Source organism: Rhodnius prolixus, unplaced genomic scaffold (genome assembly GCF_049639745.1).
Source record: "Rhodnius prolixus isolate KJV_2025 unplaced genomic scaffold, Rpr scaffold_6, whole genome shotgun sequence".
In the NCBI taxonomy this organism is placed as follows: domain Eukaryota; kingdom Metazoa; phylum Arthropoda; class Insecta; order Hemiptera; family Reduviidae; genus Rhodnius; species Rhodnius prolixus.
This window is the reverse complement of record NW_027411634.1, coordinates 41803126-41823817: the sequence shown is the minus strand read 5'-3', so window position 1 is coordinate 41823817 and position 20692 is coordinate 41803126. Positions and strand designations below refer to the sequence as shown.

The 20692-nt window shown below is 36.4% G+C and overlaps 1 protein-coding gene across 2 annotated transcripts in view; it reads left to right on the top strand.

Moving 5' to 3' along the window:
• The window catches only part of jing (AE binding protein 2 jing), a 255111-nt gene that overhangs the window by 4269 nt on the left and 230150 nt on the right, over positions 1–20692 (top strand). The window lies entirely within an intron of this gene.

The window sequence follows — 20692 nt, the reverse complement described above, 5'->3', positions numbered from 1 at the left end:
TGAAAAAGTAAACATAGCCTGTATAAGTCGGTTCTTGGTAATTCGAAGTATAAGCGTCTGTGTGTGTCTAGTTGTACGGCTGTCACCACTGCTACATTAATATTAACGGCCTACTGTATAATTTTTATTATTTTAGTTAGGTTGGTCGCACTGCTATTTTTTTTTTTTTAAACCAGCGTTTCCCAACTTGTGTGGTACACGAAAAATAGACAATAAATAATTTATATTATTTTTGTTAGGTTGGTCGCACTGCTATTTTTTTTTAAACCATCGTTTCCCAACTTGTGTGGTACGCGTAATTGCTGGTTGGTGGTACACGAAAAATAGACAATAATGGCGGACATAAATAATAATGATAATAAATAAAAATTAAATAATAAAAATATATAGGTAAACGTTTTTTCCCATAATTAATAAAAATTATTTTAATTAATAATATTATACAGTAATGTTGTTAATATGTACAGTTAACAAGGTTAGTCTGTCTCAAGATATACAGAGAAAATATAATAGCACATTTAACAGGATTCAAATTGTTTTTCGTTGTGTATTTTCCAAAACCCCTTCTATAAAGAAAATTTAGGAAAAGCCACATCATTATCGATAAAAGATACAAGAAAATTTAATAGAATTATCACGTGACAGAACTTAAATGATAACTATGTAAAGATCTGCTTAAAGAGGCTGATTGTAATGAGTAAGCTCTATCCAAGCAACATTAAATTCTGTGACTTATTGCAAGAAGTGCTAATGTTAGATTTTGGTAAAAATGAGTAAAAAATCTGTTTTGATATATTAACCATCAGAATTTTTCTTGCAAGGAGTGCCGAAGTCAATTTCAAAGTAGTAACTGAGTTACTAAAACTTACTAGTGCCATTGTCAAAATTTAGCATCAATATTTACCCTCTCCAGGTAAACCAAAGAGGACGTACACTCGTAATCCTTTTTTTGACATTGGCACTTCTTGCACAAGCCATAGAATTTAATTGGTACTTACAGGTAGTTGGAATGCTTAAAAAAAATTAATTTAGAAGAATGCTTAAATCACAAACCTAATATCTCTATAACATTTAGTCAGTTACAGGGAATATTAGCACTTAACTGATTTAAATAAAGTAAGTAACATTATATTTAATATATTTAGGGATTCTCAAAAGTTTATTACAAAATGTTGGTCAACAATATTTTAGATAAATTCATTTCTTTTCAAGTTATAAGAATTCTATATCTGAAATAAGATTGGGTGGCCCAATATGTCATTAAATTTAAAAAATCAATAATGTAATTTTGTACAATCAAACCCCAAAGATCATTGTTTAATGTGTAATAAGAACGAGCCGGAAACATTAATTGTTTATCAGCTGTGCCCAGTCTATGAAAGTTTTAGAATCCTATTCCATATAATCAAATATAATAATCCTTAAAGGAAGAACTTTGTAAATTAATTAATAATTTTGAAATTAATTAATAATTATTTTTTTAAAAAAGTTTTAAAACTAAGATCTTACACTTTACAAAGTTGTTTATAAAGAGAACATGAACTTGGAACTCCTTTGTAACACATACATTTTGTATCTCTATAAAAATAAAGATAATAATAATAAAATAACACATTCGGTATTTTACAAAGTGGTAGAATTTAGCATGATATAATACCAAGTGGTATGCGAGCCAAAATAAGGTTAGGAAACGCCTAAAACCATCAGATCGTACACCAGACGATCTAACCTATAACTGGTTTAGAGGCATCCATCTTTCTTTACCTAATAATATTGTACTTTAAGTTTTTTGATTTTTGAATTTTTAAAGTGTAATTTCTTTTAAATTAATTAATTAAAAGTTATTCTTAATGAATAGCAATTAAATAAGAACTATGTAATGTTTGTGATTAAATAATTAAATTAATGTTGAAAAAAAGAACTTTTACTGCCCTGCAGCTAAATGTTCTGCTAATTGGAACCCAACAAGCTTTCATTAAACATGAATTTTTAATTATAATAGATTGTAATGTATGATAAATGATTAATTGTATATAATAATTATTTAGATTTTATTTAACTAACTTATCCAATTTAGTAATGAGCCAGTGGTTTAATGGCGTCCTAATTTGTTGAAAGAGAGATAATAATGTTGCATGGTTCAATTCAGTAATTATTCGTAAGATTTTTTAAATCGAACTACTGAAATATTCTGATTGATTGAGCCCTTTTTTTATCTTCTTGAATCTATTCTTTCTATTGATTGATTTACCATTAAATTATCAGCTGTTTTACTGCTACTATAACCACACAATAACCTTTTTTCAATAGAAATTATTGAAATTGTAACCTGCGAGTTAATGGGCTAAGTTTAGTTTATTGGTCGCTTGGAGCGCATGTGTGGTGCCTTCAAGACTGAATCTATCATTGTTTTTCTGTTCTACCTTTTTGTTACTCCTTGCAAGCGGAAGTATTTCCGGAAAATAGGAGATCTGCTTTTTATTAATTTTAAAAATGAACTTAAGATAAGATCATTGGAGTTATTTGAGAGAATAATTGTATAAAGGGTTGTTTTTTTTTAATAAAGTGTTTCTTTCGCTTAAAGAATTTTTTTTGGGGTCAAACTCAGAGGACTTTTGAGGAACCCGAGAACGAACCTTACCTGGTTCATGTGTGTACCAGCCAGGTTTACACCTTCCTGGGCCGAAACTGACCTCAGGGACCTCAGTCTCTCGTTTTTGCTGTTTGCCTGATCCAGGACCTCCGAAGGGATTGTTTGCCCACAAGCTTAGTCAGGATTGTTTAGCTCTTAACAGGAGCCACCGTGTGGTGGCGATAGAGGGAGTTGGGAGTATAGATGCTGTACGAGATGCATCTTCCGTTAAACTGCCATTTAAGTGAACATCCTCATGATTAGAATCATTATCTGAGTAAAAGTACCAGAATATTAAGAAATTCAGTCGTTCCATAGAGCTATTTTAATAAATTAATTTTTCAAGTTCTTAGCGAGCCACTTTTTTCTTACGAAATTTCAGTAAGTAATGACGACAGTATGAGAAAAATCGTGTGGTTTCCGCAACAGTATTTTTTCCCCCCACTCTTAAAATAAATTTTAAATTAATTCTGTTTTCTTAATTTTAATAAATATTTTTTTTAAAAAGAAAATTTTTTTTAAAGTGATTTTGGCACCCTCTAAAATTTGGCGCTCGGGGGGCCCCTCTTCGCACGGCTGTAATTATTGTCACTATTAAAGTATAAAAAAAGAAAAAAAAAAAACGAAACTTCACTGGCAGACAGAAAGTTAAAAAGGTTATTGTGTGGTTATAGTAGCAGTAAAACAGCTGCCGGAATGGGTTTGTTTTATTGTATTATGGTGGCAGTGGCGTGTTGCGTGTTTAGTATATTTTCTTTCTTCTGTTATTATTATTTTTTTGTTATTTCTTTTTTTTTTATTTAATATATTTCCTTTGTGTTATTAGTTTAATGTGTGGAACTTACGGTAGGGCGCACTCTGTCGGCCAGTCAGCTAGGTAAGGGCTGTTAGTCGGTCACCTGCCCCCTTTGTAACCTGTCTATTCACTACTTGTTTATTTAGTGTACACTACAAACTGCATCTCCATTAAATCGGGCGATTCATCGCCGGCTTCCATTGCTATCTATATAATTAAAGTAATTAATTTTGAAATTATAATGCATTGGTTATTTATTTACTCATCGATAAATTCTTTCAGTAGATAAATGTTTATTTTAAAAGATGAGAAATTATTTGATAAAAAATACTATTGTGTATTTTGGCCGTGGTGTGGTCTCCAAAGGTGGTCTTATTTATTGATTGTAGTCCAAGTTAGATCGTTTGATCTTTTATTATTATGATTTGAGGCGCCACGGTAGCCGAGCGGTTAAAGAGGCTAGACCTGCAATGCTTAGATTATTGTTGGTTTAGTGGGTTCGATTCCCGGTGTCTAGGTCTTGGATTTTATTTAATGGTTAATATGAGAAATTTATAGTAAATTGTTAGGCTGTTATAGGCTAGACCCGCAAAGCTAAAATGTATTGCGGTACTAGTCTAGTCCTTGGATTTTATTTAATGGTTAATATGTGAAATTTATAGTAAATTGTTAGGCTGTTATAGGCTAGACCCGCAAAGCTAAGATGTATTGCGGTACTAGTCTAGGTCTTGGATTTTATTTAATGGTTAATAAAAGAAATTTACAGTAAAGTATGTTAGGCGGTTATAGGCTAGTCCCGCAAAGCTAAGATGTATTGCGATACTAGTCTAGGCCTTGCATTTTATTTAATGATTAATATGTGAAATTTACAGTAAAGTATGTTAGGCGGATATAGGCTAGACCCGCAAAGCTAAGATGTATTGCGATACTAGTCTAGCCCTTGGATTTTATTTAATGGTTAATAAAAGAAATTTACAGTAAATTATGTTAGGCGGTTATAGGCTAGTCCCGCAAAGCTAAGATGTATTGCGGTACTAGTCTAGGCCTTGGATTTTATCTAATGGTTAATATGAGAAATTTATAGTAAAGTATGTTAGGCGGTTATAGGCTAGTCCCGCAAAGCTAAGATGTATTGCGATACTAGTCTAGCCCATGGATTTTATTTAATGGTTAATAAAAGAAATTTACAGTGAAGTATGTTAGGCGGTTATAGGCTAGACCCGCAAAGCTAAGATGTATTGCGGTACTAGTCTAGGCCTTGGATTTTATTTAATGGTTAATATGAGAAATTTATAGTAAAGTATGCTTGCTAGTCGCCTCCGTCCACGACACGTAATTGGTAGTTAAACGTAAAGCCTGCCTGAAAAAATAGCCAATTACTTTACTTTACTACTTACGTGTTATGATTTGCGACTATGTGGTGTGAACAAAGACATCACAAAGGCGATGAAGTGAAGGAAGCAGTATCTAGTATATTTCACACCAATAGTGAAGAAAATCAGCCAACCAAAATCACACATTTTACCCATACGATTTTTCAGCTTTTCTAAATAGTTTTTCTCAAAATTGACTTCTACAATTTTCTTCAGCTTTGTCTGCTGATGCAACCACAGATCTACAACTTCAAGGTCACATGATTTTCCTGGGAAATCTTTCCACAAGACCGTTCTAGAGGGGAGGTTACTAAAACCATGATCGCGGCCTTATTGCCTGTATCCAGAAGGCCGGAAGTCTTCCACTTCGCTGAATACATTTTTTTTGCGTTTAAAGTCTTAAGTTCCAAGAAAATTAGCCAAGAAAGTTGTCTCACCTGATTGTTCCAAACTATTTCCTACTTGATATTGCGAGTGAACCATTTTCTTTTTATGGAAAGTTTAGTTTTGCGGAAGTTCCTTGTTTATCTAACTAGAATTTTCCATTCAAGCGGGAAACTTTTCAAGATCTTGATATTTTCTTTTTGCGTAATTAATTAAATTGATTAAAACAGTTTAAATAGAATCCAGAGAATATCGATAACCTAACCTAGGTTCTAGGTTTCAGGTTTTACGCTGGTCAAGATAACAATGCAACAACCCTAATGTTTTGTATTTTAAAGAATGACCTAAGTAAAAAAATCTAGTTTACAAAACCATGAAGTGTAATAAGGACTATGCTGATAAGAATCGAACCATATTTAACTTGACCGGAAGTGCGTTTTAAAACGCTATTAACAAGTAAAAGCTAATTTCCGGCACTGCTGTGTAGGGTGACACCTCATTCAATTCCTTAAACTCCTTTGCATTCAACCTTTTTACTTCCTCATTTTATAGCCTCCTTAATTAGGTTGTTGTTTACATCTTTTACATATTTACACTTTCTTCTGTTGCTGCTTGTCGATAGAGGACATTGGGATCGTGTTGATTTTCGATTCCTCGTTGTTTTGAGGTACATCTGCGTCCGAATAAAAGTGCTGTTTACAAATCGGTGGGTATGACGTTTTTACAAGTCTAACGCGCGAGTGTGTAATGTTATCAAACGGAAAAAGGCAGAAAGTCATTCGATATAAGCATACAATCGATACATTCAACTGAATCGAATTTTTTAGTCGATATAAAGTAATAAAAGTCCTTGAAAACAATAGTCAGGGTCGGATTTGGCTATAGGCTAACTAGGCTTCAGCCTAGGGCCTCAAGATCAAGAGGGGCCTACATTTAAATTTTTTTTTTTTTTTTGTTACATTTTTTGGCATTGGCTTCCGCCATACAGCCAGCATCGTCTAGGTGCTTATCACTAGAATATCACTCACTCTCCATTCTTACCTACAAATACATTCGCTTCACACATTCATCATTCTACTATATACCGCTATTTACATAAACTACTGCTAATGGATGGAGCAGCACATCATGGATGGAGCAGCACTCTGTGCTCCTGCCATCCTTCTACGAGCTTAACCAAAATTAAAATCACGTAATCCTTCTCTAAGCATTTTCTTCCATTCATTCTAATTCGGCTATAGCTTTTAAATACATTCATATTTCATTGCTAGCTCTGCTATCGACTTAAGCACATAAATGTTGGTGGAGAATATAATGTCTTCGTAGCGAAATGGTGCATCTAAATACCTGTATATATCGTCAAACATGCGTTTCCTTTCTACCACATAACGTGGACATATCATTATTACATGTTTGAAATCCTCCTCCTCATTGCAATCTACGCAAAGAGGAGAGGACCTTTTGTTGATCCTGTGTAGATACGATCCGCACACCGCGTGGTTCGCTCTCAGCCTGCTTATTGTCGTAACAACCCATTTATTAGTGACAGTTCCCTTAAACCATGGTTGTCTAGGTAACTGATCTGCCATAGTTTTATAGAATCTACCTTTATCACCATTATTGTAATCTGTCTGCCATTTTTGTAGTGCTGCTTTTGCAATTATACCCTTGATATCGGTGTGTGGTAATTTATAATTAGCCATTTCCCCACTATTGGTGGCTTCCTTTGCAAGTGTATCAACAATTTCATTCTCTTTTATACCACAATGACCCCTTACCCACAAAAAATTAATGCAGACTCCCTTCTCTTTAAAAATGGCAATAGTTTCTACAATCTCTGCGATAATGTGATTCATTCCTGTAGACTGGTTGTGTATATGTGATAATTTACACAACGCACTCTGGCTCTCACTAATAATGGTATATTTTTTCTCCGACAACGAATAAATATATTTTAAAGCCGTTAAAATAGCAATTAGCTCCGCTGTATAGATGGACGCCTCATCTTCTAATTTAATTATTGTAAAATAGTTCCGAACCGGATCATACACAGCACTTCCGACTTTATTATTGATTTTGGACCCATCTGTAAATAAACGATATGAGCCCGGATAATGGGGAGAAATGTAATCTTCGAAGGCCGCGGTTCTCATCTTTTCCGGTACCTTTATCAAGTCGAAGGAAGTGTTAACACTTAATTCGCCCAATAAATGTTCGTATTTTAAGTTGTACACATCTAACTTATTATTAGAATCTCTACCTTATCTCTAAAGGTAGAGATTCTAATAAAACTTTCTGTGTAAATGGGGCCTTTCTTTTTTGTCCAATATTTGTGAGTGAGTTTAAATTGTTAGCAAAATTAAAATTACACTATTCTAAAAACAGTACCAATAAACAACACGTTTCTTATTACGTATTGATATAATATCACATTAGTGATGTATTTTATTATCTCTCATGTAATTTACAAACTTAAAAAGTGGGAGGTGAAAGGGCCTCATAAGTAGAATAGCCTAGGGCCTCTTTTCATCTAAATCCGGCCCTGACAATAGTATCTATTTTTCCTTAAATATCGCATCCTTAATGCAAACACGTCGAGTATAAGTTTTATTCAAAACAGTTTCCTTGGACTAATGCTTCTTTTAGAGTATTTTGGAGTAGAGCTAGGTTGAGCTTCCCTCTTTATAGTATTGGTATCATTAACCTGTGCAATATATCGATAGGAATTTAATGTTGAATTCCAATCGATTTTGCAGTAGTTCCAATTTTGTACTTCATGGCGATTTTATTGGAATAAAAATCACAGAAAAATACGAAAATTGTAAGAAATAAAATTACCATATCCGGTCTTGAACCAGTAAGGTGTGGTCCTTCGGAACCACTGACAAACCAACAATGTCCCTGCAGAACTAGATAACCGACAAAAAGAAATATGACAAACAAAGAACTTCCCATGTGACAGCTAAAATATTATGAAATATTTTACGTCACAAAAAAAAGAGAAAAAACCAACAATAAGCAAGTTTTTCCGATGATTTCCATATTTCCCAGCAGAGTCGAGAGTGAGGGCTTGCATCCCATTTGTCGCATGCGGTGGCCTCTCCCCCTCCTGGACTTTAGTAACAAATCTCCCCTCGGCAGCAAGGACAGAAATCTCTCATTAGTTCGGATTACATTTTCCGATCCCCCCTCACAGGTTGTTTTTTTCTGAATCCCCACCCACACAACCCCAAGTGTCGTCAGTCCATCTTTTTTTCCGCACGGCAGTCATTTGTTTGCTCCTTGAATAATTTCCCAGCGCGTACATGTTTACATCGTGTCCAATATCGTGTTCATGATCATTATCATTTCATTGGGGGTTTAATTTTTTTTTTTTTTGAAAGTAGAGGAAGTAACAGCGATCGAGATTTGCAACCGGAATTCCATGATGTACACAGGGTGTCCCAAGCTATATGGATAACGACTTTTCCTCGGAAACTAAGATAGCTAGAAAAGAAAACTAAAAAATACGTGTTCCCTTAGTTATTTTGTCAGGAATCCAAATTTAAGTTGTAAATTTTTTTCGGTGCTTCCAGAAGCGAGATACAGACACCAACTTCATTTTTTCAAATGGGGAGGTGTGGTTTTTATTTCAGAAATAGATTCCTCTATTTTTTTAAAAGAAAAATTTACTCGAACGGTTTTTTTCTGTGAGCGATATTTTAGAAGTTATGAATGAAAACATGATTCTTATAAGAAATGTCAAAATGATAATATTATGACGGTTTTTTTGGTTGAATAAGAAGAAAAGTACTATTTAATTATAAATTTTACTCCTCATTAATATTACAGATCTTGGGACACCCTGTATACGTACTCTAAATCAAAAACTTTCATAGGAAGTTCAAAAATGGTATTTCGCCCAATGGTACACATCAGTTGGCTGGAAGTGGAGTTTGGCGAAATAGTTTTTTTTTTTATAATGATTTGATCGTAAATGGTGCATATAAGACCCTGATAAGATCGGTAGTGGTTTTGCGGAAGCGAAGGCTGGGTTCAGGACCCAAGAGAGCCAGACAGCCTTGAGAGTGTGGGGAAAGGAAAGTATTGAGGAATAGATATGGTCCTGTGAACGAGAGGAGGAAGATGGAGAATCCGCACCTACTTAGAACTCTGCAAACTCTTTATGGAGAAGCAGACATTGTTCAATGTATTAAACAAAAGGAAGATTAAGTTGGTTAGGACATGGTGGAGAGGATGGTGGATAACAGAATCCCTAAAAGCCTTTTATATGGAAGGCCCCCCTGAGGCGTCAGAATAAGAGGTAGGCCAAGAATGAGATGGCTTGATGATGTCGTGGGAGATTTGTGGAAAATTGGTGGAGACTGAAGGCTCTTGATTGAGCTCAGTGGAGAAGAGCCTTGATTGAGGCGTCCCTGGTCCTTTCCAGGACTGTAGCGCCGGAAGAGGAAGGAAGGATCGTAAATTGTACAGAAAATTTATTGAAATATTGATGGCACACTGTGGAATGTCGGTCCGCCACTTTTCATTGGATGATTTGACCGGAAAACTTCATTTAAGCGAGCTACTTAGGGGGAAGTAACACGTTATTGATTGTCTTTCGATTGGTATCGAAATCAGTGCCTTCCGTTTTCTTAAACTCGGTGTTCCAAAGTTGTGTTCATGTGGATCTATTACTTTTTCCCTGGCATATTTCCTGGAAACCCCATTTTCCACCCATCTTTCTTTCAAAAAACAAAAAAACAAATGAGTTTTCCAAATAAGAATTAAATTGAAGAGACAGTTAGTCGTAGTTGACATTAACTGGAGCAAACTGGTTGTTAAGCAGGGTCATGGGTATATTGATTTTGCGTACAGACAACTTGATGTTGTTATTGTTGCTAAGTGACTTGTAGCTAGATTTTTGGTTTTTCTCTCTTGTCACCATGCGTTGTAGTAATGCAATCACCATCTCTGTCCGTCCAGCCACGCCCCCCTAACGTCAGGTAGATTATTTATTATTTAGGGCAATGAATTTAAAAAAAAACATTGAATTAGCATTAATAATGAAACCAATGCAATTATAATAATAGAACTGTTTTATGCCTGTTGTCTTTTTTTAATACAAAAAATGTTACTGTGACCTTGGAAATTTTGACGATGAGCCAAATATCGTGTAAGGGGGATATCGTACTCAACGCCATGACAAGAATTTGAAGCAGAATCGTGTAGTGGTTAGGCAATAGTATTTTGGTTATGCTTGAAAATCATTTGACCCATTTTTAGCTCAAAAAATTTGATCCCTCCCTCGCTAAGTTTTTTTCCATCCCCTCTGCTGTTTGGGGGCGTTTTTTTTTTTTGTGTGTGGTGCCTCAATATTTTGACTTTTGCTCTGGAGATTAATGCGAGCCAAATTTGGACGAAATCTGTTGCCTTTTTATTCATTTAGTAATGAGTAAAGCTTGACTTAACGAGTAAAGTATGACTTAACGAGGAAATTATGACTTAACGAGTAAAGTATGACTTAACGAGTAAAGTATGACTTAACGAGTAAAGTATGACTTATCGAGGACATTATGACTTAACGAGTAAAGTATGACTTAACGAGTAACAGACTGGGTACCTTCCTTTTCTGACTTTACCTGATGCTTGATGGTAACTTTTTCCTTGCACAGAGTGTATTGATGGCCCAACTGAAACATCCTGTCCTTAGATAGATGCCTGTAACGAGAGATCACTGTCCAAAGGCCGGCATTGAACATTCCATAACACTATTATCTGAGCCAATTTACTTGACCTAATCTTTTTTTGTGCAACATAGTTAATTGATGAACACTTCTCAAACTATTTTTTGTTCCCTTACTATGTTTGCCTCTCCTGTACTAGGTAGTCACGCTAAGGTCACTGTGAGGGTCAAGCTCTGAATCCCACAGACCCTTTTCGTCCAGTAGACTGTCCCATTACCACCACCTGGCTGGACACCTGGTAGTATACCTAAACTTATACACCATAGAAAATGAAAAGAAAGGGTGCAAGCAGGTCACCGGGGACCTTGAAGGTCAAAGGCATCCCATTTTGGGTGCCAAGTACAGTCTGCAGTATGTCTCCCTTCTGGTAAAACAATTCTGACAGCCAGTTTGCTTGCTTTCTCTTATAGTTTGGTCAGTAGAAGTATTAAGATCGTGACAAAATTTCTTTATCCGGTCTCCGCCGGAAATGAGCGTTTTGGGGTCTTCTTAGTAAAAGCAAAGAAGGTTTTTTGAGAATGCCCCTCTCTCTCGCACCCTTTGTTTAAACAAAATATCTAAAAAAAAAATAAAAATCAACGAAAGCTGAAACTCTTCTTTAAGTTGGGCATTTCCTGTAAAGTCCCTTTCCGAAGTTAAGGCAACTCTTAAGCGTGTATTTCTAGTGTAAACTCGAAGTCGACAACTTGACACGACCGCGCTACTTCCTCTTTGAGGTGTAAGAGAAGGTAAACATGGTTAATGTAAAACTAGCTAGAATTAGCTCTGATTTTTGTAGGACGCACGACCTCCTAGATCGAGCTGGCAGTGTGAGAACCAGCCGGTGTGATTGTTGAGCGCTAGGAAAAAAGGCGCAGAGGTCACGCTGCATATTAATACGGCCAGCTGTTCGCGGCGAACTGGACACTGTCCACCGTGAACAGCTGCTTTATCCCCACTACCGGCCTGTTCCCATTAATATTTTGGACGGTAAAAAGAGATCAAGGCAACAAGGTGAACGCCCATCATTACCCGCCGGTATTAATAATACCCATGGGTCAATGCTTATCCCACTGTGTACAGCACTTGGCAGTTCCTAAATAAAAATGAGAAGAGGATCGATTAAATAGCAACAAAAACCTGTTTGAGGAAGATGGTTGGTAGGGGAAGATAAGGAATAGTTCCCCTACTCCTGATAGTTTGGAACTCCTGATCCCTTCGGAGTAGAATGCCAGCTTTAGCTGGAGCGTCCACTCCTTTATCGCTGTCTACCAATTTCTCGCTTCCTTTTACTTTCTCTTTTTCTCAAGTAGAAAAATTTAGGCGGGTCATATTCGATCCAAACGCACAAGGAAGTATATCAGTGTTTCGACAGAATTTCTATTTTTGTCAATTCTCACGTTTTTAGCCCCCTTGCTGAATAATAAATATTCAGCTGCCTTCAAAGTAAAGAAAATTAACTAATTGGCAATGCTGACTAGATTTGACTAGAATTAGATTCACGTTGATCCATTACTTTTAGCAAAAAAAAATTTGGCACAGCAGTTACATACAATAGTACTGTCAAAAATAAGCAAAAAAAAAAAAAGAGTCTAAAAAATATAACCTGAAATGAGGCGCCACGATAGCCGAGTGATTAAGATACTAGACCCGCAAAGCTGAGATGTATTGCTGGTTAGTGGGTTCGATACTCAGAGCCTACGCTTTGGATTTTATTTAATGGTTAATATGAGAAATGTATATAGTAAAGTATGTTCATATATGAATCAGCTAATTCTTCATCACTTAAGACTAAGTTATGCGTAATTAAATTATTTATTAATATGATGGTACTAAAACATGAAACCAGCTGATTCTTACTCATCATGCAAATGCATGACGATGATACAGTGAGCAATGGCTTAAATTAAGTACAGGAATAATGAGATCTAATTAGTGTGCTGCAGGGGGAGCGAGCCCCTATACAGTCCGCATTGGTCGGGCGTAAAAATAGGACAGATGTGCAACGTACTTACATACAGCAGGACTGCATGATGGAGCATTAATGAAGAGGCGGGAAGAGCATGACGTGGCATACACTCACACACATGCACAGCTTCTAATTTATTCCCCCAATAATCTCTTGAGCACTTAGAATATACTTCTCGTGTTCCAGTGGGAATTGCTCGTATTCATTTTGGAATCACTGAAGAATTTTATGATCTTTTAAAAGACTTTTCATGAGTGGTATATGATTTGACGTTCATTGAGTCCAAAAATAAATTGGTACATTGGAAAATGGTCAGATTTCTGTTTTGAGGCCCCCTCCTCGAGTCAGAAAAAGTGGTTTTCCAAAAAAACCCATCATGAGAGTGTATGTGGGAGTGGACAAAATGTCCCAAAATTGATAGATCGCAGAGAACAGGAAGCTGTACACTTCCGTTGGATCTTCATCAGGCCTTCTAAATCCAACTTAGGGTTCTCCGGAAGTATCACTTCCAATTTTCCGGTTTTTCTTTCAACAAAGTAGTGGTCCCCGCCACGTATTTGAGACAATTTTCCCCCGGAAAATTCTGTTAAGAGTAGGAAGGAAATTATTCTATAACTGCTTGGAATCATTTCGCGCAAAACACTTTTTAAATTTAATCCTCAAAATACTAAATAATTTCATATGTTAATAAAAAATTATTTTTCAATTAATATTACGTATTTATTTATTAAACTACACCAATTGGGAGAGTTGCATAATACAGCGATTGCACTTGCATGTAAATCAATGAATAATGAAACTTGTAAGGCCTGAAAGAAAGACTTAAGATCGTCAGTGTGGAGTACGAAGTATGTGGAGAGAGGTTGGGCGAGACTCCCTAGTAGGGCTCAAGCAGGCCTTGCCCTTAAAGCTGCCGAGCTTGTCATTTCATGCGATTGTTGTAAAAAAACAATGTATTGGAAGTCGACATTGAAAGAAAAGTGTAGTTTCCGGAAAAGTCACGCGAGTGGGCACACTAGAGTTTTCCTCTCGTTTTGCCTCAGGTGTCTTCTGTGGTTTGCCACTAGGACTAGAAGCACGTCCAGCTAGAAGGTCGCGTAGCCGTGCTACTGTCTAGGGCAGTCATGCGGCGATTTAGAAAAAGCAATGATGGCGCCAACCATTGGAAACAACTCTTCTTCTGTTCTGTCTGTCTGTCAGTCGGACAGAGCGGAAGAGTTTTATTTTATTCATGACACTCTTGTCATTAGAGTTGTGCTGTATTAATTACAATAGTAAGCAGTAGTGTACAGTTAGGTGATTACTTGATCTTCCCAGCGTTCCAGGTATGTCTAGGTCATAGTGGCGACAGAAACGTGTCTAAAGAGGGTAGGAGATGTGTGGAGCCTTCTGGTGTCTTTAAGGGTCAGCCTAACTCGCTTAACAGACACTGAGCGCAATCCATCAAACCGGTTCCCATTGGTTCTGAAGCTAACCATACTCGTCAAGTTTTCTGAGAACGCTTCCTTTTTTACTTTCTTCCAGCTCGTTTTTACGAGGAAGTAATGCTGTCGTGCCAGATTTGGTATCTTCATTATTTACCGGAAGTATCCAGTTCTGAGGGCTTCAGAATTAAACCCTGATTATGATAATCAGCCCGTTCGTGATCTCAGCTGATTGTTCGCTCAGTTCCAGACGTACAGACCACATTAGTTCCATTCGTAATTTTGTTTTCTATTGAAACTAAATTATACAATTTATGACAATAATGTAGCCCATTTAGGCGCAATAATATTAGATATTTCTGTCCCAATTACTTATGCTATCATTTGCCACGCTTGGATAAGTCCGCACTTCCTGTGCGCCTCCTAACCACGCCTTCCCTCTGACCAGTTTCTTGCCAGGAGGAAGCACCACAACATAAGGTGGATGTTTTGTATTCAAAAGTGGATTATTGTATTAAATTGGGGGAAAAAGCCCGCTTCTTCGGGAGTGAGAAGGGGTGTGCGCTGGGCAGACCGGAAAACACCTGCTGCTCAGGATGAGAGACTTCCCCATATAGAAATTCACATTTCTTCCGGGGATCTTCCTTGTCTTCAATGTTCGTGAGGGAAAATTAGTAGCCTAATTCATGCTGCAGTGGTCTTCAGCACATATCGTTCATTCCCTGATCATGCGCAATGAATGCAAATAATTAGTAACGCTAGTCACATAAAATAACTACTTTTTGAAGATTTAACAAAGTCATACCCAGATCCGGAAGTCATTAGAGAGTTGGGAAGGAGAAACACACGGCAGTACGGACTTCCAGTAGAAGAAAATCATTAGAAGACTCCCGAAAGTACAGCTACCTTCAAGAAATCGCGTCTCTGCACTCAACGTTATCTCCTGGGCAAGCCGAACCTGTACAAAGTCTATGCTGAGGGGCGCCACAGTAGCCGAGCGGTTTAGAGGCGAGACGTGCAAAGCTAATATGTATTGTGGCACTGGGTTCGATTCCCGGTGTTTAGGCCTTGGATTTTATTTAATGGTTAATAATAGAAATTTATAGTAAAGTATGTTTGCTAGACGCCTCCGTCCACGACACCTAATTGGTAGTTGGACATTAAGCCCAGCCTGAAAAAATAGGCGATTACTTTACTTTACTTTTACAATGCTGAGACTCTGTATAGTTTTCGCAGAGACTCTGACACAGCTCTGGATAAAAGGATTTCGAATAATCAGTTCTGGAATTATTCGCAGAACAGAATCTTCTTGGAGGCATTAAGTTAAGGTAGACTAAAGTAGTTATAGTCTGCTTCAACGGGTGAAGGAAATATGAAAGTCCAGAATTTTGTAATGAAAATTTGAATTTTCTATCACATTCGTAAGTTTTCCGGGATGCAGCAGGATAGCAGCTTTTCCAGCAGAATGTCAGTATAATTAGCTTGAAACTTCCAAACTCTTGATGCCCCCATCAGAAGGTGTTGAGAAAACTGATTAGCTGAACTGGTTTTCCCGGAACCCGACTAAAATTTCTCTATCCTGATAGAGTGTTGAACGGAAAAATTAATTATAAAGTAATAAACACTGCGTAGTTCAGACACTGGGAATTCACACGGGATTAAGGGCCTAGAACCCATGATGGCGGTCCAAATTGCTTCGCCTACCGCATTAACCACACTCGGCCCACCCGCCCCGCACTGAGTCCTTCGCGGCGGCGTCTTGGTACGGCAAGTTGGCGAACTGATAATCCCTTCGGCTTACTGTAAACCTTGCTAATCTATTTTCTACTTTAGAGCGAAAAAAAAAGAAAAAGTGTTTAGGGTTTAAATTAAGTAATTTAACGGGAAAAATAGCATCATTAAGATGAGATTAAAAAATAATTAAGAAAACTTTTTGGATGCTGGAAGAAATTTTGTTTGCAAGAGAAACACGGACCAATGGGCTAAATGTTTGCCCGGAAGTTAAATTTGTGTGGGTGGACTGCCAAACTGTTGTAAAAAAAACGAGACGTCCCTTAAATTATTATTTATTATATAATAATGTTTTTTTTTTCCTACGTAATGCGGAAAAAAGGAAGTGGAAAAATACAATTCTCGCCCACTTCCGTAAGTAACTTACTTGTCTTCAGATTTTATTGAAATTATACGTAGGAGGGAATATTATTTTCAAGTTAAGGGTGGTTGGCAGCCCTTGTGCATTTCCTTTCTTAAATAACGTGACATTATTAAAATACACTCGCTATGTGGAAAAACGTTCGACCTTTAAACGATTGTTTCTTATGCTAACGCGCGAGCGCGTTTACTCACAAACGCGCTCGTAACAGAAAAACATTTATTGAATTATTTGTTACCACGTCGTGAATACAAAATTTATGTAATCACCTTAGATTTAAATGGCACTGTTTATAATAATAATAATAACAACAATAACAGCTGATTTGTTTGAAAACTGAAATAAAATTTATTGTGAACTCTAAAACTGCCATTTCTCTTTTACAACTTGTTTTCAATAACAATTTCTAAACAACAAAAACATTTCCGGTCAAAAAAAAATCGATTATCTTAAATTTAACACGAACGCCATACATTCCCCCTTACATAGTAAAAGAAGGTAACTTGTAAACAGTGGTTACATTTCCGTGACATTTTGACATAATTCAAGGTTGATTACCATAATGGCGTATTAGTTATTGGCACGCCATTGTTTGCAAGTATTTTCTATTTTGAACACACATTTTTTTATTCTTATTGTTTATTTGTGGCGTGGTTGAAAAAAAAAACAAAAAAAAACGCCATTTGGTCTTGTAGCAAGGTACTGTGTATGCGTGTAATATGTGTATTTCCACGTGAGAATAGATCGTGAATCAGCACGATCCAGCCTACTCTTCCTAAATGTTATAATAGAATAAGTTATACCCTGTGATTGGTATAAATAATATCTTCGAGGCCCATTCAGGTGTGACTGTGTGTGACCACATTCCTTTCAAGTTCTATAATTCTATGGCTGTACAGATCGTGTACACATCGATCTGCTGATCAGCATCACCACACATCCCTCCATCTACCGACTACCAACTAAATGGTTTGTCGGTTTCATCTTGTTTCAGTCAATATGACGAAACATTTAGCTGCTGGCCGACTTTAATTGAGAAATAGTGCTCACTTTTATTTTTTGACCGGAAATGCAGTTTGTCAGGTCGCTAGGCGGCAGGAAAAGCATGGCTGCGAATAACAATGACGTCCGAATGAATGCTCCTGAATGATCATCCTCTTATCGAACTATCACCTAATTTTAGTCATAGAATTGCTCTGTTATTGTTGTTTCTCTTCGAGGCTTTGATAACCTAGTATTTCCTTTACAACTAATTCTACTAGGTATAATACTAATACCCTAAGGCGCCACGGTAGCCGAGCGGTTAAAGAGACTAGACCCGCAAAGCTAAAATGTATTGTTGGTTTAGTGGGTTTGATTCCCCAGGTGTCTAGGCCTTGGATTTTATTTATTGGTTAATATGAGAAATTTATAGTAAAGTATGTTAGGCGGTTATAGGCATGATCCGCAATGCTAAGATGTATTGCGGTACTAGTCTAGGCCTTGGATTTTATTTATTGGTTAATATGAGAAATTTATAGTAAAGTATGTTAGGCGGTTAGACGCTAGACCCGCAACGCTAAGATGTATTGCGGTACTAGTCTAGGTCTTGTATTTTATTTAATGGTTAATAAGAGAAATTTACATTAAATTATGTTAGGTGGTTATAGGCTAGACCCGCAACGCTAAGATGTATTGCGGTACTAGTCTAGGCCTTGGATTTTATTTAATGGTTAATATGAGAAATTTATAGTAAAGTATGTTAGGCGGTTATAGGCTAGACCCGCAAAGCTAAGATGTATTCCGGTACTAGTCTAGGCCTTGGATTTTATTTATTGGTTAATATGAGAAATTTATAGTAAAGTATGTTAGGCGGTTAGAGGCTAGACCCGCAAAGCTAAGATGTATTGCGGTACTAGTCTAGGCCTTGGATTTTATTTATTGGTTAATATGAGAAATTTATAGTAAAGTATGTTAGGCGGTTAGACGCTAGACCCGCAACGCTAAGATGTATTGCGGTACTAGTCTAGGCCTTGGATTTTATTTATTGGTTAATATGAGAAATTTATAGTAAAGTATGTTAGGCGGTTAGACGCTAGACCCGCAACGCTAAGATGTATTGCGGTACTAGTCTAGGTCTTGTATTTTATTTAATGGTTAATAAGAGAAATTTACATTAAATTATGTTAGGTGGTTATAGGCTAGACCCGCAACGCTAAGATGTATTGTTGGTTTAGTGGGTTCGATTCCCCTGGTCTAGGCCTTGGATTTTATTTAATGGTTAATATGAGAAATTTATAGTAAAGTATGTTAGGCGGTTATAGGCTAGACCCGCAAAGCTAAGATGTATTCCGGTACTAGTCTAGGCCTTGGATTTTATTTAATGGTTAATAAGAGAAATTTACATTAAATTATGTTAGGTGGTTATAGGCTAGACCCGCAACGCTAAGATGTATTGCGGTACTAGTCTAGGCCTTGGATTTTATTTAATGGTTAATATGAGAAATTTATAGTAAAGTATGTTTGCTAGTCGCCTCCGTACACGACACCTAATTGGTAGTTTAACTGGGCAGCTCGCCTACAATAATAGGCATTCTTTTCCTTTTACCAATACTATGAGTACAACACTTCTTCAAAAAAAGTCACCGTCTATTTTCTTTTTCACGCGGGATAAGAGATCCAACTACCTAATTAAGTGTCTTAAACCGGAAGTAAAATGAATCGCAATCCACTCAGTTTTGTTAAAAAATATATATTTTTTAAAATAAATGTTTTTAAGTTCCCTAAACATAAAAAGTTATTATTATTATTACTGTTATTTCTATTATTACTGAATATTTTAAAAAGTCAGAATTACAATGTCCATTCTCTTTTTGATGCTGTGGTCGTCCAGGATTGAATCAGTTAATACAACTAAAGTTTTGTTTGAATTACAACAACCAGATCTGTTCGTGCGATGTTCTTTAAACCTTGTTCACTCTAAGGCGCTTCACTTTTATTTGGAGCTTATAGAGGGAAGTAAAAATGTAGCTTTTCTCAATCGACTTTTTGGAAGTTTTAAAGCTCTCAACAATTTGACTATGACGTACACCCTAAAGGGTTGTTGTTGTTAGTTCATATACTGGCCGCTTGTTGTGTTAAGTCGCCAGATGGTTGCAAGCAACATCGCTGCGTAGAGCCCCTCACTCTGTAAGAGCTATTTAAAAAAAAATGTCGGATGTTTTGTCGATTCCATAGGCGTTTGTGCACAGAGATGACTCAGGAGAGAATAAAAAGCAGGATCTAAGGAGAGGCAGAGTACAAAGTGTACACTGCATTATTTGGAGGCAGCCTGCCTCCATATGTGCCTGTGTACACGTGTCCCCTGTACACGTGACCTATACCAGCGGCGGGTATTAACACGAACCGATGGCCAATTTATATACACCCTTAATGAGAGGGTACAACTTTCATCTTCTAGTTCGGATTATGGTGCACGGATATGGGCAAGCTTCACCGAACTTTTCCGAACTTGTTCTTCCGGCTATTTCCGGACGGCAGAGCATTCTATCGGCTCTTGGCGTCAAAGAATGTTGTAACTCTAAAGTGTAAACAATTCTTGGCATGTGGACAGCTGTGAACTTAAGGCAGAGAAAGTGATTCTATTAAAATTGGTAAATCTACTGGGAAATTCCAGACTTATTACCCATTTAGTACTTTTAATACTCTTCCTTAAATTAAAAAAAATAAATGTATATCAATTTAATAAAATATTGCCTGAAAATTAAGCAATAAATAACTTTTAGAGTTTTAGAGTACAAACAAATGTATAGAGAGACGGGTCATTTCAGTTGAAGATTATTACGTAACACATGAAGAGTTTTACCGTTACAATGACTCACTTGATCTGATAATAAAATTAAACAGTTATTTTTTTGTATAATCAAATTAGCACAATTATTAACACATTATTGGATTCAATTTTAATTAAAACAGCTGACCTTATTAAAAATCATATGTATTTGTATTAGTTCCAATTTTTCCCCCTGTTTAGATATTTTTAAATAATAAGGTCGTCAATTTAATCATAAAAACATAAAAATAAAAAATATTATAAAAGACGCGAACCAGTTTAACCTTGACTTATTACGTTTTTAAATGACGCAGTTTTGCCTACATTCTTTACCTTCTCTTTCTTTTCGAATATTTGTTTCATTAAAGGAAGGTTTCATTTTAAATTACTGTTATTACAAATTTTCATTTAATAATTTTTTTTTTTAATTCTCCTACTGTACTAAG